The sequence below is a fragment of the Pseudopodoces humilis genome, chromosome 5 (assembly GCF_049639895.1).
Source record: "Pseudopodoces humilis isolate 2021_Gansu_Grassland_sample_001 chromosome 5, ASM4963989v1, whole genome shotgun sequence".
NCBI classification, from domain to species: domain Eukaryota; kingdom Metazoa; phylum Chordata; class Aves; order Passeriformes; family Paridae; genus Pseudopodoces; species Pseudopodoces humilis.
Window position 1 is genome coordinate 4,259,341 of NC_142204.1, and position 19,253 is coordinate 4,278,593.

At 37.8% G+C, this 19,253-nt stretch overlaps 1 protein-coding gene across 18 annotated transcripts in view; it reads left to right on the top strand.

Annotated features, from left to right (window-relative positions):
• PLEKHA5 (pleckstrin homology domain containing A5) overlaps positions 1-19,253 on the top strand; it is a 157,268-nt gene that overhangs the window by 56,406 nt on the left and 81,609 nt on the right. Inside the window, exon 1 of one of the 18 annotated variants that reach the window (XM_088055881.1) lies at positions 2,893-3,027. The exons of 16 other annotated variants lie outside the window; for them this stretch is intronic. The gene's annotated coding sequence lies outside the window, so the exon portion shown is untranslated. Of the gene's footprint in view, positions 1-2,892; positions 3,028-17,862; positions 17,949-19,253 lie in introns of those variants that run through there. One more of the 18 variants, XM_088055880.1, reaches the window with a different exon arrangement.

The following is a 19,253-nucleotide window of genomic DNA, read 5'->3' on the forward strand; positions in this document are numbered from 1 at the left end:
CTCATTGTCTTTATAACACAGTGGTCTGGCATGATTTTAGTGTTTTATGAAGCAACAAGACTTTGGTTTAGATATCAGTACAGAACTAGAAAAATGTCTCGGTTTCCAAGGCTGTTTTGATTTTAGTCCCAGCTTTGTCATGTTCAGAAGAATTATTTTCTTAAAAGTCCTGTGTACAGGCTATATTTCCCTACTTGTGTATTAATTAAATTATTTTTTTCTTTTAAGACATGTTTATTAGATGGCAAATTGGCAAATTTACGCTCACTTCCTGTAAAACTTCCTTATCAAGATCTTGAAACTCAAATTTATGTCATTGTAAAGGAACCCTCTCAAGGTCAGCAAGAGGCTGCTTTGCAAGTGTTCTGCATTAATTGTGGAATCAAAGTATTTTGGCTTTATATGCTGCTCATAACCCCCTTGCATTTCATTATTGTGGCTACAATTTGTAGGTCATTAAAACAATAAAATACAGATTCATCAACAGAAGAAACAAAACTGTCCTAAAATTTCCTTACGCTTCTGTAAAGTTGGGCACTTGTCCAAGAAGTGCAGAGGGGTTGTTTTTTCCATGAAGATTTGTCTTTTGGGGGAGAATATACCCACAGAAATTTAACTTTAGAGCAGACCTTTTGAACTTGTAAACTGTTGTCTACCTCAAAGGAAATTCTTGTAATTTGTGCTCAGCTTGATGGGATTTTGGGAAACGAAGGGGAATGAACTTGAAACAACAGAACAGTGTTTACTTCAATTTTAATGGGTGTTATTAGCGGCTTCTTTTTCCTCTTCCTCATTTTCTGTATGTAGAAGCTGCAAACTAGTGATTAGGTAGCTTTGGATTTGTACAAGTAATCTATCTTCAACTGCATTTATTTATTAATTTTGTTTTCAGAATGAAGCTAGAGCAAGCCTGCCTGGATGAAAACATTTCTCATTCAGGAGGCAACTCTTTTGTCCATGACACCTTGCACTTTAAAAATACATTTTGATTTACCAGTCAGAATCTGCGTGGAAGTTCAGAGAGCAGTAACAAAGCAAATGGTGAAAACTTAGATGATGAAAGAATAAAAGCTTAGGTAAAAATGTGAAATATGATTTAGTACTTGTTTCACTTAGTTCTTTAAAATGCTCACTAGCTGGCAAAAGAAACAGTGAAATTCTTATCAAGAAGATGGCTTTTCATCACCTAATGGTAGACTGCAGAATTCATCTGAATTTTGCAATGTGGACATACACTGTAGTAAGGATCCTTTTTGTATGTTTTGGTGCAAGAAAATTAACTACCAAGGTATTATGTGATTAAAAATCAAGTGAATGCAGTTAGTGTTACATGACTGTAAATAAACTGCTTTGTATGGTGTGTCTCTGGAATATGGAATGGGATGTTTCAGTGTGGTTATAAAATCAGGTTCAGCTGTGCCACAGCTCTGATGTGCACCTTGACTTCTGGGTTTATGGCTGGAAGGGATTGCTGAAGTGAAAATACTTCCTCTCAATTTGTGTGAATTCAAAGGAAAAGGGCAGGGATTAATGTTAAAAGAATTACCTTAGTGTAAAGAGGATTTTTAAAGCATGAGAGTGCAGAGCGAAGGTCTTAGACGTCAAAACTCTCTGTCTAATGTTGCAGATCCTCGTAATAAATATAAGCATTTTTGAATAGATTGGAAAATCCAATTTTTAAGTTACTTGTAGACATTAGTGAAGCTTAGGACTAATGTCCTGCTTCTCTACCAACCATTGTGTTAACCATTATCTGCAATACTGGAAGTGGAGGATTTGATAGTAGAGTTTATTCCAGATCTTTTTCTTATGCTCAGGTGTTGTACAGATCAGGAGGAAGGTTGTGCTGCTCTTTTATACAGCATCCTTTAAAATACAGCATTTATTAAGTAGCCTGCCTGGCTTTGCTTTCAACTTGAATGATAAGCAGGAAAGCATTTTAAAAAACCAGAAGTGCCTGGGGCACAGCTTTTTTCTTTTCACAAGAGGAGGAAAACTTTGTGTATTCATTTGAAAAAATGAATATACAATAAATATGGAAAGAAGACTGTGAGATAGAGAAAACCAAAACACGGAAGACTTCTGTACCACTTGGCTGTGGGTGTATTAAAAGATGTTAATCTCCTGGGGGTAAAAGGTTTGAATATCTGGTTCACAGGATTTTTGCATGTGAATAACCTGCCTTTTGATATCCAAATAAATTGTTTCATTAAGAAGCTAAATGGTTTCTTTATGTATAAAGAGACTTTAAGTGGAGGTAAACACCTCTGGAACATAAATCACTTGCTAGACAGTTCTCAAGCCATCACATGTTTGATAGTTCTCAAGCCTTTCTTCTTGCCTTCCTCGCCCTAAAAAAAAAAAAAAAAAAAAAAAATTGAAATTAATAAATAATAAAAAACCCTGCCCAGAAATCAGCAGGTAGGATAATTCCTAAATCAATATGGACACTATTCAGCAGATCTGCTGTCTTTGTCTGATTTATGAATTGTGCTGCTGAGTGTTCAAATCATATCCTATCCTGAAAAGGTTTTCACTCTATTACAGTGGCATCATGTAATTACTGTGAAGCACATGATGATAGTGTTTAAGCCTCAGGATGCCCTTCAGGGAAGTAGTGCAAATAATTATCTGTGCATCAGCCCAGATTTAAAACAAAAAAGAGAGGGAAGGGGGAAGAAAAAAAAAAATCAATGCTGCTTGGTGGCTGAGTTTTGCGTATTCCAATTAATGATTTTTGATTTGACTTAAAGTTCTGAAATTGTTTGGAAGTAGGCCATCTCCTGCTGAGATGAAGCATCAGGCCATTTTAAATTAGGCACTGAGCATGCTCTCTCAGGTTCCCACTGTTTGAGATTTTGCAGTGTGTGTCTCCGTTCCCCGTTAGAAGAGCTGTCACTCAAGTGGGGTGGAGGAGAGCACAGCATGCCCTTTTGTCATCCTTCCATCAGCACACATATGATTCCTCTTGGAACTGGCAAGTGGAGATGTGAGACAAGCCTTGCTGTTAGATCGCCAGTGTTTTTGGTGAGTTGATATTCATCTCTTTTTCCTTTCTGATGCCTTTAGATAGCTCAGATAAAACTCAGCTTCACACTTGTCTCTCTTCTCTGATAATGGTATCTGTTTGAAATGGCTCTGCCGTCTTTCACTTCAGTGAAATAATTCTGGGAGGCGTGTGTTAATTTCTTTACTGGAGAAGAATTCCTTTTTTTATCAGGAAATCTGGGCTGGGCATAATAAATGGGCATAATGGGCATAATTTTTTTTTTCCTCTGACTTCAAATTAGCTAACTATTCTAAATATAGCAACAGTTCTTCAACCATCACTTTTCAGTGATTTTTCATTATGCTCTTTTAAACCAATCTTGGTTTAAAACCCGGATTATTTTGTGCATCTCATATTTTAGAGGGAGCTTGAGTAGTCTTGCAAAAGAGCATTTTATTTAAGACAATGCTGAAAGATATTTACAGTACTTGGTTTCAAGACAGATTGCTGAACAGGGTAAGTTAGGTGTTGTGTTAATTTTGCTGCTATGCATGTATTTCCTTCTTTGACCAACTAAGGAATAGAAAAAGGTATCTCCTAGTTCTTTGTTATGACTGAGATTTGGCATCTTGTTAAGATATAGTAGGAATTTCTGAACAAATTTATAGTCTTTGTAGTAGTTAAGGTGAATGCCTGATACGGCTTAGGATTTAATTAACTTCTAATTAACTGTGGGGAAGGCGGGATTTATGATTCAAAGTATTACCAAGGCTTAGTTCTTGCACTTGATTTAAAATCTTGTTTTCCTCCAGGAACATCTGCAAATTATAACTTTTAAATTAATTCATGCAAGGCATTAAATTGTAGCCAAAAAAAAAAAAAAAAGTCAGCTGACAATATAATTTTAAAACCTCTAAACTGGGGTTGTGAAAAGCAGGGAGTGAATTGATAAACTGGCACCACCCACTTCCATTCCAAAAAAAAAGTTGTTTCCTGATTTCACTTACCTGTGGGTGAATAAAGATGATTCAGTGTCATGACTGAACTTTGGGTGTTTTTTAAGGTTTCAGTGTGCCACAGTTCATCCCTGGATTGAGACTGGATACTTATATTATCCAATCTAAGTATTTATGCTAATGAATTCACAAATATTTTGGGGTTGGGAGGGGAGCTTGTTTTTACAAGTGGATAGCCTTTATCCTGCTCTGATTGTGGACATAATACTTTAGTCTTTCAGATAAAAGATTTGAATTACAATGGCAAAAGCTGCTTGTCAGTGAATTTGCTGAGTCTGACAAAGATTCTTGCCAAACACAACCCCTGTTATGATTCCAGCTGACCTGATTTATAGTGTAGAATCAATAAGCCCTTAAGCTTCACCATCACTGACACTCCTGGCTGGAAAAGGAACTGGACAGAGGATGGTGTGTGTAAATCTTGAGTACTTGAACATGAGTTTGCTTGACCCCCTAACGCGGGGTTTCTGGTGAAAATGATCTAAATGGGTGCAGGAGTTAAGATTTTTGTTAAATAATGCATTTAATTGAGGCCTTGTGGTGGCAAAGGGCTGTCATAACCCATCAGAAAAGCTGTGCTTGGGCTGCCAGAGCGGGATTCTAGATTGCTGCTCTGACAAATGATGAAAGAGAGGCAGCCAGGGGTAACTGCAGCCCTGTGTTGAGCAGAATAAATCACTCTACTGCCTTGTTACCTTCAAAGCATGTTATTTCTAGTACTGAGTTTTCACTCATAACTGGAACATGTTGTTTCATTGTGGTGGTGCCTTCAGGGGCCATGAGCTGTGTCTCACAGCGATCTGGAGGATAATATGAAGCTGTACAGATTTACCATAGGACAATTTCTGGACAAACAGCAATCCTAGAGAACTTCAAACCCCTCTCAGGAAGTTGTATTCCATAGGTTTTGTAAAGGAACAGTGTTTAGTCTAAAAGAAAGCAGAAATTTGCAAGTGTTGAACATCTCAACACCTTGATTTGTGTCTATTTTACTCTTCAGGATGATGTTTATTCTTTCCTTTGAAGTGAGTGCTGACTCTGGTTAGTTTTCCAAAAAGCTAAATTCTTACATTATTATTACAAAGGTTAACTGGATGTTGTAGGTAAGATCCCGTCTCTGCAGAGCTTCTCTTGTCCCATTTTATTTAACCAGTTTTATTTATATTTTTGTATTTTATACCCATTTTATGTAACCTGCAAGTCCACTTCGGGTCATGGGCAGCTTGTGGAAAAAATCTGCCTTGTGTTTATGATCTTAATGCTAATTGTGCATAAAGAGGTTATTTGGAGAACTCATAAAACTTGACAACAATATATTTATTGCCTTTTGTTTTGCTGCAGTTTTACTCTGTGCTAGTTTTATTTATTTCTTTATATTTCTAGATGTGTGCAGAGAGGGAGGTGAATGTGTGTGAGGGCTGAACAAGATTATTCAAAATGCATTTTAATTGCACTCAATTGAGAGCTGAAATGGAATAAAATGATGTTTTTTCATGTTAAGGAATGCTGTTATTCAGTCATTTTAGACATGTCAGCCATGATTAGGATTTAATTATATTTTATTGTGGATCAATATATGGTAACTTGCAACAAAATACCAGTGAAAGGTTTAAGTTCCTAGGATTGTGCTATGCAGATGTTCTGATTTTTAGAAACTGGAGGTCTGGGGAAGGAACTTGAGGAATTCACTCATGTGACTGAAAATGTAAGGCATGTAAATCAACCTGTTGAGTTATTTTTTTGAAGAGGATGAAAAAGTTAATTTTATTTTTCACATGAATAAAAAGTCACTGTCTTGTCTGGCACTTTTTCACCAGGAGAGCAGTGAGAATGTGGTGGTGGCTTTAGTCCTTTTGAGCACCACTGCTGAAGTAATGTTTAAATAAACTTTTTTGCTTGAATTTTCATGAATATAATTGTTTGTACAGGGGAAAAAAAATCAGTTAAAGATGTGGGGTGAAGGGGAATCTTCGTGTATGTATCACTTCAGCTGCCTGCCAACTGTTTTTTGAATTATTAAAATCTTTTGGACAGTGAAGGCTCAGTCTTTTTCCACTCACATTGTGTTCTAATAAGAGATTTTACTACTGCTGACAATTGCACATACTCAGTTGGTGTGCCAGATGGAGTGCCTGTGACAATTTTAGGCTGAAGGTTTTGTCTAAAAACCTTGTCAGCATTCTGCATCAGATCTTGACCTATTTTAGACAGTTTGCTACAATCTGATACTGCCATTTATTAGTTTCTTTTTTTTATATAAAGTGGAGGAAGGAGTGGAGCTATGTTTCACAAGCATGAGCTAAATTTACTTTTCCAAGTGAAAAAGAAAATGTACACCAGTACTCATTTAAAATAATTGGCTCTAATGTCAGCCATCTCTAATTGAGTCTGAGATTTTATGGAAAAGTAAAGAAGGCATTATTAGTTCTTTCTATATGTGCCTAGTATAAGTTGAAAAATGGGTTTGTTTAAGTGAAAACCTAAAATATTTGGGATTGTGTTATTTTTTAAAAACTTTGGCTTTTTTCATACCAAGAGAGTGGAAATTATGAGTTGGCTAAGTCCTTGCTGAATGAGCTAAAAATTGTCTACTTTTTCAGTACACTGAGGTTTAAAATGGGTATTAAATACAGTCCTGTGAATTTTGGCAGATTTTTGCCATGAATACACTAGATCATTGCAGTTCAATAGTGAATAGATATTTATTGGGACTATCTGTCAATGAAAATTTAGCAAATTGATTTTGTTGCACCCAATCTAGGGATTGTTTAGAACTTTAAATTTCCTAAAAGATGACTATAAAAAAAAACAAAAAGAAAAAAAAAATAAATACAGGACTGTTTCTCAACAGAGAGTCTTGTGGTCCCTTTAAATGTGATCCATTATTAAAATGAAAACAGAACCAACCAAATGGCTTTATTGCATTATTTTGAATAGATGGTTCTTTTTGACAGGATGTGTTCAGCATATGATGAAGGCTTTGGAGGGGAAGAAAATGCACTGAGAAACAAATACAAAAAGGTTTTCAGAGCTGTCATTAAAACACAGGACATCAATATGAGTATTAACTATTTTACTAGGTAGAAATTTGTCTGATATGAGACATTGTATCTTCCCTGGGAAATCTATGTTAGGCTTTTTATTTCTTATTTTTTACTCTCCTGAGAAATAGGATGAATATTTTTTTTTTTCCTTCTGGAGAAAATAGCCCAAACCATCAAGGTTGTCATAGCAGAGAACGAAAGGCATGACTTAAACAACGCCAGTTTTGGTAATACCATCTGTTTCAGCCCACTCTGCCCAGTGCATTTGTTCTCTCTATGAGCAAAGACAAGATATCCTTAGTAGCCCTCACACTGAGGCTGTCAAAATAAGTTCTTCAGTGCTGCCTCTGAAAGTGTCTCCAAGTACAGTGTGGTTCTGGCTGTGATGTGCTTCCTGCAGGAGCAGCTGAATTTAATTTCTAGCTGCCTAAATGATCAGAATAGGTTGAGAATGTTCCCCACAACCTTCCATTGCAGCCTTAGTAACTCACAGTTGTATTTAGTTGCTTTAATGACATATTTTATGTCATGACTGTACAAATTGGGAATGGTAACAGAGGTTTACTTAACCAGAATCCTAGAGGAAGCCTGGTGAAGGAGAAAGTGAAGCCAAAGGGCACATCCCTGATGCAATTAGCTCGATGATGACTGTCATTCAAATACCTCAGGCCCTGATGCATGTCAGTGCAAAGCTGCACCTGGCCCCATAGGAAGAAAAGCCAAATACCCCCAGAGAAACTTCTTGCTCAGGAAGCTGGATTGGTTTCAGTATCTTAGCTACCAGCTTTGCGTTACTCCGTTTAGAAATTCCAGTGGACTCGCAGTCCAGTCTGTTCTGGTATCATACCACGGCACTGCCCTGTTAAAGGGTAAGTTTAAGGTCCTAAATTCATCAGCTCAGGGCCCTGAGCACCAAGATGTTCTTGTCTCGTTGTGTCCTTGTGATGATTCACATTCACAGCATAGATTCAGATTGATAAATTCATCCATCGGATGCAGTTTTTTATTTCATTACCTTGTCTGTGTTGAAACCAAGTCAGAACAGCTTCAGCTTTGGTAAGACAGGACTATTAAATGTATTAATCAGTGTGGGACTTCAAGAGAATTAAATTTATTTGATTTCTTTATTTTATGTAATAGTGACGTGTCTAGTAGAGCAGCAGTGTGCCATTTTCTGACAACTGTGTTGAGGTGATGTTGAGAGTTTTTGACTGCATTCCCCTTCTCCTTTTTCATGCAAAAAATTACAAAAACTTCTGCTGCACCTATGTAAAGCTGGAACAAAGTCAGAGAACTGATTTGTGGAAAAGTAATAGCACAGCAGTCAAGAGAAGAGAAGCTAAAAAATGTCAGGGTCAGTGCAGTGTGAGTGCATGGGGTGTGTCCATACCTGTACGTGTAAGTTTAGCCACTGCTTTACACTAACCACAACCATGTTGTAGTTTCTCTAACACTTCCAGACTTTCTGATCCAGAAAGCTCTTTAGCTTCCCAGTCTCTTATCTCCATAGTTTCATATAAAAGATAAAATTAAAATGGTGCAGCCACTTCCTTGAAAAATATTAGAAGAAAAATAATTTTAATAGTTGTAAAATGTTTCCAGCTGATTCCCTGCAAAGCACTGATATCCATGTGGCGTTGAGGGAAAGTTTACAATTTGAGCCCTGAACACTGCACCCTTTTTGAAAAGCATTTCAGTGTCTGCAAACAGCCTACGCTTTCTTTACTTTTAACTTGGGGGACCAGTAGCATTCTTACTGATAAAAATGTGAATACACTTCCACTTCTCTGCAGCTTTCTCATATTGAATGAAAATAGAAGAAACTTTCTTAACTGAAGAATTACAGTAGTAAGGAATAAGAACCAGTAAGGCCCTGCTGCTTTTTATCTAGAAAAGAAATTAGTTGAAGACAACAGATTCCTTTGCTGATTGTGTTGACATCAGTCTTGGCTCCAGAGGCAGAAATTATAATTTACATGTTTAAAGTTACTGATAGATAACTTTGTCATGTCATCTATGATAGAAAAAGAGTACCCCAATGTGTAGAATAGAGAAGCTTATAACTTCTAAGTAGATGTATCTGCAGTGTGTATCAAGTCCTTTATGACACAGGGGATGGTTACCATCAATTCTGTTTCTGTCAAAATATTAAATTCAAGTTTTCTGACAGGCAGTATCCAATAGATGTGAATCATCAGAATTCATTCTGTAAAGAGCTGAACTGTTTGTAATGTGAATCTTGTTATAATTACGGGGGGAAATGTGTCTTCTCAAGCTCAAGTAGTGAACATTTGATATCGTGATTATTTTTGAGATATCAAAATGACTGACCTAACCTGATTGGAATGTACTTATTGAAACCATGCCAGTGAAGGTAAGCAACTGCTCTGCTCTAGTATGAGCATTTGCAAAATCATTAGAAGACAGTGGAGAAAAATCCTTAGAAAGCTGAATGTCACACACATGAATCTTAATCCTCAGGGAAAGTCTGCAAAGTAAGTTTGAAAGACAAACCTGGAAATGAAATTCAGAAAGCTGTTTGGTCATAAAACTCATGAGCTCAGTGGTTTTAAACCACATAATTCTCTTGACCATTTTAGCCAATCCCACTGATTTAGCACCTTTTTTAGGGAGAGAAAAAAAGGGAAGAATAATATAGAATGACATGAGCAAGCCTTGCTCCCCTCTGTTGGACTCTAAAACTCCTTGTCTTCTCACTGGTGTGATGAACACACCTCATTTCAACTCAGCAAGGTGGGTTTCAGCTTTCCTGACTCAATGAGCAGTGCTGCCTTTAAGTTTGAGCAACATCTCTTTGCTTGTTACCCATTTCCAGCACTGCCCATGGGTGTAATGAAGATCCTTGTGTAAACCTTGCCTTGCTGGCTTCAGTGCAGCTTGCAGAAATGCTAATATCAACATTTGACATCATTGCTCCATGTGCGTAGCACTTACTGTCAGGGAGAGCTCATTGTTTGGTTCCTCAGTATAAATGAGGGAGGTGAAATCTGGCTGGAACCACTTTGTGACAGTCCAAGGGCTTTAACTTAATAGCTCTTAAGAAATTTGAAGTATGAAAAATAATGCAGGCTGTTATTTCTCAGTTTTAGAAGTAATTCTTTGAAATAAGAGGAAAAACTCCAGCCTAGAAGTTCTTTAGGTGCAGTTTAAACCATATTAACTGCAATCACATTTGGGGCTTCTCTAACCTTTTAGCTTTGACTTTTTGTAAATATTGCACATTTAAATATATTTAAAAGCAGCACAGCCTATAGGTGATTTTCAGTAGCTATATTGAAAAGCTTTTGGGCTGCATAAAGCCTTGGGTAAATTTTAGAATTAAGTTTGAGTGTAACTTTATTAAGTTGTATTTGTGTACAATGGGTTCAGTTTGCACTGGTGAGATTCCATAACTTATTTACTTACATAAGATATTGAAAGTCTTGTGTTAGTGTTTTGGACCTTCAAATGTGGGTTCAGTGTCTCACTTCATTCATTGCAGGAAATAAAAAAAAGCCCTGGGGTTCTTTTCTTATCATTCCTTACTGAAGGTATCTGGTAAGTAATCACTAATATAAGTCACAAAATATTTCAAATAACGTCATTTTGCAGTCAGTCTTTGAATATAGAAGAGTGCTTACTGTATGTAAGAGATATATCCTCAAATTATGCTGTCAGGATTATTTTTTAAACACTCATTTGGTTCATCTTTCAGGAAATAATATTCTTATTGTGCTCACTTTTTAAAAAGCTTTTTGAAGCTTAAGAGAAGGAAAACATTAGATGGCTGATAAGAACAGGCAAGTGATGTCTGCAGGGCAGCAGCTTTCTGTGACACTTCTTTAATAGATTGCTACTAGTACTTGCATCAAAAATATTTTAATTCATTAAATAAAAGAAATAATAAATATTAGATATTTATTAAATAAATAAATATTTAAATTTTCATTTATCATAACCCAAGAAAATTGCTGTCAACTTTAGGTTTATAGATTAATTTTTAAAGTTTCCATTATCAACTACTTTATATTTATCAAGTCCAAAAACATTTTTTTTGCACAAATCAAGATAACTGTTGATTTAGACTGTTGTTTATTTTTTGTAGAACAAAAGTCCTTTGCATACTGGAAATTTTGGGTTTGAAGAACCTCCGAGAACAGTGCTGTATGAGCGTGTGATGATGATTCCTTAGCATCCTTGTGGATTGTATTTGGGATTTTGCCACTGGGGGGAGCAGAAGACTGTCACAGGGGACTGGGAATGGAATAAGGGTCTGCCTTCCATCTCAAGATTCAGGCCTTAATGATGAGCTGTGGGAGACTGTGGGTCCTTCATGTCTGGCAGACGCTTGAAAATCTGTTTTACAGTGAATAAAATCTCTAGATAATCAGGTTTTGTGATTGCTCTTTTCTGAAGAGTTGCATTCTGGATTAAACATGAAGTGGAATTTAGAAAAGCAAGAGAAGGAACTAAGGGGGCTTAGGAAAAGGAGGAACTTAGGCAGATAGTGAGAGGGTAAGTGCAGTGGTTTTAAATGGAAAAAGGCAGGTTTAGCTGGGTATTAGGAAGGAATTAATTACTGTGAGGTGCTGAGGCACTGGTACAGGTTGCCCAGAGAAGCTGTGGCTGCCCCATCCTTGGAGGCATCCAAGGCCAGGTTGGACAGGAGTTGGAGCAGCCTGGGATAGTGGAAGGTGTTCCTGCCCATGGCAAGAGGTTGGAATGAGATGATCTTTAAAGTCCCTTCCACACCAAACCATCCTGTGATTGAGTGAAGAGTAGGTTCTGACTGGTGTTGGCTTAAGCAGTGAGATAAAATTCCCTAAAAAGTTCTGTATCAGCTGTTGCCTAATGGCAACTCCTGCTGCAAGAGAGTGCAGTTTGCTTTAATAAAAGATGCTGTAGCTGAGAAATGTATGTATGTTTGTAAAATGAATGCATTCTTTTGCCAGACATTTGCTTTAATCCTGGTCTTTCAGCAGTAAATCTAAAAATGCTACTCCCTTCCTCTGAAAGCATTGAGAAGGAGGAAACATTCACTTTGTTTCTTTTCATTTTCAATGCATAGAATCAAAGGCAGTGTATAAACATGTTATTCTGGAAAGACTACAACTCTAAATGCTGACTGGTTATTCCCAAGCTCATTTAAGTTTCCCTCTCAGTGTCTTTGTGTGTCACTGTAATTGGGAAAAAGTGCCCCATGGGCTGTTGAGCCCTTGCCTTCCCTGCTGAGGGAGCTGGACTGGTAATGTTCATGCTGCATGCAGCTTCCATGACGTGTCTCTAACTTCTTTGATGTTTGGGACAGAACAAGACATTCCAGTTGCAAGCCAAGGTTGGGCTTTCCCTTTGGGAAAACTTGTTCGGTCTGTACTGTCAACAGCAAGCAGTGAAAATTCCTGCCTTAAAATTCATTATCATTTTTGCTCGTGGTGTATAGAGCTTAAACTAAGCAGAGTAAGCTTAAAGAAATGTTTGGGTAACACTTCAGTGCTCTCAGTCATAGATTTACAGCAGGGTTGTGGATATAGCAGAAATATCAGATGGCAGCTCCCAGTAGGTCCTGGAGCATTCCAGCAACCTGGACCAGTGATGTGTTTCCTATGGGGTCATTTGTTGTTCCACCTCTTCTTTTTTTGTTTTGACAGATCTAAGCTGCCCTAAGGCCCTTACCCCTCCTAGGTTGCTTTTTGGTTTGGTTTTTTTTTTTGTTGTTGTTGTTGGTTTTTTGGTTTTTTTTTGATATCACATTCACTTTAAAATTATTTTTTGACTGATGCTTGAAAGAGCCATGGATTCTTATTCTAGGAACATAAACAGCTGAGGGTGCAGATGTCACCACGAGAGTGATTTTTATCAACATGGATAACCCTGATGACTGGAAAAAGACAAACATTACTGTGTTTAGGAAAAAAAATAAAAAAGGCAAGGAAGAGAATCCAGGTAACTAAATGCTGGTCAGCTTCACCTCTTTCACTGAGAATATTAAAGAGCAAGTTCTCATTTAAACTGTTTCTAGGCGTGTGAAAGACTGGAAGGTAATCAGAAAAAGCCAGCAAGGATGTATCCCAAAAAAAAGGATGTATCACAGTAAAATCTGAGTCTGAGACACAGAGTGTGTGCCCTTGTTTCTGATATTTAGCTCTGAGATCCAGAAAAACACTGAATTTCATACATGAAATTTATGAGCATGTTTTCACCGTGTTACATGAAAACAACTGTTAAAGTTAGATAGAAGAAGCTAAAAGTGTGAGTGTGTAGATTAGAGAGTTTTCTTAAGTCACTGCGTGAAAAAGTTAAAGTTTAGAGTTTAAAACAGTTTAGAAAGCAGAAGACAAGATGGAGGATTTAGAATGTTGTTTCTTTTCCTTCTTTCCTCTTCATGTTCTTCTTCCAGAGGTTTTTGGGTAATAGTGAGTGATTGGATAGAGAATGTTGCAGTGCAGCACACAGGTGTTGGGTCATTGGGTCATTAAGAAAAATAATATATGTGTCTATTGTTAATTGCATAAGAATAAGTATAAAGATAAAAGAACTGCGTAGTTCGAGGCCATTTTGTGCCTTCAAAGCCAAAGTGAGCCGCAAGTGAGGCCATTTTGTACCATCAGAACAAAATTGAGCCAGGTTGTAGTGAATGGAACTTGTGCAGAAAGTCTGGAGAGGCCTGCCAGGTTTTGTGCTAATACCCTAATAAACACGAGAAACAAGATCCTAACAGGCTGTGGAGTTTTTGTCCTGACCCAGAGGACTGTGATAAGTGGGACTCCCCGTGAGGGAACATCCCCAAGGAGCTCAGCTCAGAGGAGACTGAGAAATCCAGGAGTGAAAAGAAGTGCAGAAGAAGCACAGCAGCAGAATCAAAAGAGAAAAAAGAGACAAGGTATTTAAAAAAGCTACAAAATCTTGCCTGACCAACCTGTCTACCTCCTACAGTGACTGCCTCTGAAACTGAGGGGGAAAACAGCGGAAACCACTTACATTCAGCAAGGCTTTTGATGTATCTCCATGTGGTACCTTTGTGGGGTATGGATTGGATGAATGGTGAAGAATTGATTGCAGCGTATGCAATCAATAGTTTCAAGTTCTGAATCAGCTTGCAAGGAGTCTTTCCTGGAGTTGCTGCTGGGGTGGAGCTGTTTTGGCGCTGATCAGCAAGTCAAGTGGAGGAGTCAGCGAGTTCCTGGATAACAGCACCCTTGGGAGAAGGGCTCAGAGTGCCAGAGGGCATGGCAGGCACCCACAGGGACCTCGGCAAGCTGGAGTGGGAGCAGAGTGGATCATGCAAGGGCGAGAGTGCAGGTGGAGCAGCAGCACCCAAAAAATGGCCTGCGGCTCCTGGTGGGAGCTCTAATGGGGATGGAAGTTAAATGTCGAGCTGCCCTGGGGAGAATGGTGATTATTCCCATCAGTTTGTTGCTTTAGAATATCTCTTCTGGAATAATCTGTCTGGTTTTCATCACATCAGTATGAGAGGGAAACAAACACAAGTGACTCCAGCACTAGCAGGCTACAGGGCCAGGACATATGATGTGCTAGAAAAGGATGAAGGGGTTCATGTGTTTAGCCTGAAGAAATGACAAAAACAGGGACTTAACTGCAGCCTTTCATTAACTACGTGGACTTTATAAATGAGATAGACTCTCCTCAGAACTGTTAAAAGAGCAATGGTGATAAACTGCAATAAAGCACATTCTAACAGATTAAAATAATAATTGTAAAAAACCCAAGCCTCTGGAGCAGAGAAAGATTCCATGGTTTTCTTGAAGATTTTGGAAACTGAACTGGGCAAGGGCCGGCCTTTGCAATCTGATCTGGTACTGGATTTACCTCTGAGCATGAGGTTGAACTTGATGATCATCAAGAGTCTTGTTCATCTGACATTTTTGTATGAGCCTCATTCCCATGTGGCATCTTTTTGACCTAAGGTTTTTTGTATATTCTAGCATTTACACTGACTGGCCATAAGGCAGCCTGTTGAACTAATCAGAAGCATATTCCCTAAATCAGATGTCTAAAGACCTTAATAAAATAACATAGTAAAGATCTTAGTAACTTAGATGTGAACATAAACCTCCAAATTCTGCGGAAAATAAAGGTAAGATTGCCATGTGGTTATCTGTACATATATGGCTCAGAGCAATTTTACTTTCCCCTCCTCCTTCAGCTGAATTATGTTGTTTTGTCTTTGTATTGGTTTGGCTGAAAAAACCAAAAATTTTCTTCTTGAAAATAGCAAATTATATTCAGTGGAACAGTCCATAACTCTCTGGACCAACAGGGACAATGTGTGTCCTGTTGTCCTACTCTGATTTAGACTGTTAGGATTAGTCTTAGCTGTCTCACGTTTTTAGGAAGTTAAGCTCTTTGTTGAAAATTAGGGTGCTTCAGCACTGACTGCAATCTCTGTTTGAAGGCCTTCAGAAAAAACTGTTTTTTAAAATTAAATCGAAAACTGGACAAAACCAGGAAGTTGGTGTAATTAAATATTAAGATTTTCTCTTTCAAAATCAGCCCTTACACTCTGGTAAGCTACCATGTCTCAAAACTGCTAGCTCTTTTCTTCCAGCTGCTTTGGTCTTTGTCTTTCAGTGTCATGTGCTAATGCTTCATCAGATCTTAACTCTGATCTCAGGGCTGGAGGCTATTAATGAAATTTAGATTCTTCTGGAAATAGCACAGCTCTTACAGAGAGAGGCTTTAATGCCACAGAACTAACCAGAGATGAATTACTTCTATAAAACTTAACACATACTATCAAAAAAAGGAGGAGAAGATTGCTAACTTCATTTCAAGCAGTGGATCAGTATTGTAAATTAAACGTGCCAAGTTAGAAAAAGAGGCACAGTCTCTGAACCACTTAACACATGACCAATGGCAAAACTCTTATATTTTCCAGCTCATTTCTGCATTGTTAATATTTGGTTCAAGTCTCATATTCCATACTTTTTTTTGGAAAACAGCATTTCACAGGTTTTGCACTCCAGATATTTGCTATTCTAAGTGTGACAGGTGAAATTTTTTCAAAATAGGTCACTTGCCTTCGGGGTTTAGCACTTGTGGATTTTGAAGCCAGTCTCTTTCTGACACAGAAGGGTTGGATGATCTCACCCATTAGCTCTGAACAGGCTTGGGTCCTGGCAGGAGTGTCTTGGCCATGTTTGAGCCCTGGCTTTGCACTTGGCTGCTTCTCTTTAACCATTTCCTTCCTGGCCCCCATGGCAGTTTGTGCCCTGTGTTTTTTTGTAGTTCATTCTGCCCCCCAGCTTCTGGTTTTGATGCTGCTCACACTGAAAATTGAGGAACAACTCGGGTTTTGACCCCCATTTTAAGCCTTTTCTATCTGCCTGCCACTTTGGGGGTAATTTCCCAGTCTTTTCCTTTATTCTTTCCTATCAGAAGAATGTTTTCTGTTGTTTTGAGTTGCCATTTCTTTACTTTGAAGTCCTTTGTGTTCCCTCTACTTTGTTACTTTATTCATTCCTTAAAATTTCTTATCTCGCACACGTGGGATCATTTTATAAAAAGCAGCAATTTATCTTGTGAATTTGCATCGTTCTTCTGCAAGACTTGTCTCTTTAGAGCTGACATATTTTCACTAACAAATGTACAAAAATCCAGACCTCCTCTGTGCAGAAAGGCTTGCACTGCCCTCAGTGTAGTTGACTGAAGGCGGTGCTTGCCCACACAGTGCCCCCGTTGATTACTAACCAGCTCTAAATTAGGATGGTGTTGGCTCAGGACTGCTGGAAATCTGTGGGCTGTCATATTTAAAGATGTGTGTGACGCTGATTTGAAAAATATTCATGAAGATAATCTTTGATGTTTAGGATTTTAAAATGAAAGATCTCTGCTCTCTAGTTTAAAATTTGGGATTTGGTAGAATATCCCAGCCATCCCTCCAGCTGCAACTCTGCTTTTTACTCTTGCAAAAGTGAATTTTAGTACCAAATAATTTATTAATTTGCTTTATATTTTTAAAGTAGAGTATTAGTCCCTGTTTTTTCTCTCCTGTACAGAAATTTCCTGCACTGCCTGTTGTGGTGATTTCTTTCCTTTCTGTGGTGTTCTCCACAACATTTATAGCATCACATGCTGCATTAGCATCTGTTTCAGTATTAAAAGTTCTGATTTTAGCATACAAGCATTATGGTTTTGCTCATTATTATTTTTTTTTCCTTTTCATAAAAAATAAAATTTAAAAAAAAAAAAGTTTTCCAATGGAATTGGGCAAGTACTTCCTGAGGATTGAGCTTCAGTTGTGGGGCAAACCTAGGGGCAGAAAGGAGTCAGAAAAGGGAGAAAGGTGAGGGCCAAAAACTTTCCAGCTGAATTAGCTGGAGTTTCGTAGACAGATGCCCAGTGCTGTGGTGCCAGTCTTTGCTCTTCCCCTTCATCTCATGAAGTGTTTTCTGACTATTGCTGCCAGAAAGAAAATCTTTGCAGGTTAGAGATAATTAGAGGAGCATATTTAGATAACATCTGGGGCCTTTTTTGTGTTTTGTTGTTTTGGGGTTGTTTTTTTTTTCACTTTCTCTGACTAATAGTTTGTCTAAAACTCAAGATATGCTGTTAAAATCTGTACTGTTATTTCCTGTTGAAACTTAATCCTGTTGTAAACGTTTTGTTTTCCATCATCTGGAGGATGAGATTTATTGGTAGGAGAGAGTCAGTAGTTTGGAGCTGCAGTAACATTTCAGGAATAAGTGACATCACTCTGGTATCAGCTTTCTCAGAGTCTAGCAATCCTGACAGCTAAGTTGCTTTTCCTCTGGGTCAGGGCTGTGTAGTGTTCATTGGGAAACAGCTTCCAAGAGAAAAGGGTTGTCCCTCTCATCCTTCCATGTGTTTTCTTGTTTGTTTGTCAAGCTTCTGGTAAAGAATTCATGTCTCTGGAGACTGGTGAGTAATTCTTATACATTTTAATGACTGTTTTTCCGAAGACATAAAGCATTTCCTCCCACTTTGGAAAAGAATGCTTCTCTTTAGATTTTTTAATCTAGCATTCAATATCTCACAATATATGCAAAGCAGAATACAACTTTTTTAGCATTGAAGATTTTAAGTAGAAACCTTATTGTAGGTAGAAGTTGTGTTTATTATTTACTGTAACTCTGACTTCCAAGATTTTTATTTAGACATGCTTGTTTGCTAAACCATGTCATACAGATTGAATGTAGCAGGAATTTGAGGTTTATTTTAATTAGCTTGCTGAATGGGAAGTACTTTCCAAATGGAGACTTGTAAGGTACCTGATTTTAACACACTGCCCATATGGCAGTGTTACTGGATTCCAGGTTTCAAATGTAATTTTGGGGGGCTGTAGATGCTTGTGGAGGTCAGAAAACAGAAGACCAGGTACATTTTTAGTCAGTGTATATATCTGTGTGTATCACCTGGGTGTTTATTTCTGCAGGGATGTTGTATATTGAGCTGCAAAATCTGTCAGCATAAAAATTACTTAGGAAAAAACACCGATCAACCCACAAAAGAGAATCTGGTTATAGCTTAGGATCTAAATAACTGGTAAACACTACAGTTTCTACTTGATGGTGACTGTTTTCTCATCATAAGAAAAATATAAAGTACATGTCGTCTTTTCTCCTTCCTGGCAGATAGAAGTCTAATTGTAAAAGTGTTGCAATCCTGTGACATTTGGAAATCTTGTCAGATTCCAGTTTTGAAAAGGTTTGGGTGTTTTTTTATAGCTAGAAAATTACAGCACACTTATCTACAGAGAGGTATTTAGCAAGGGAAGCCCAGGCTTTTGCTGTGTCACTTTGGTTTTGGTTTCTTTAGGTGTTCCTTTAAGGATGACAAGTCTTGATGGATGAATACATGCAAAAATGTCTTATTCATCTGTTTGAAGATTCTGGGGATTAGTGCAACTCATCTTGGTAAAAGTTAGGTATTGATTTTCATCAGGAAATAATTCCAGACTGAATTTGGATGGTCTGAATCAGAGCTGTGGGTGGCTATGTGGATGTAATACATCAGCTTCCAGAAACCTGTGCTTAGGGTAATTTCATTAATGCATCAACTGGCAATTCTTGTGGTACAGTAGTGTGGTGATGATATATTGCAGATGCAGAATTGATGTAATATTTATGATTTACATGTTTTGGAAGATGACTGTTAGCATTGAAGTTCCTTTGTAGCTCTGACTCTTCATGTAGGTGGTTTGGCTCCCAACCCAGAACTAAGAAC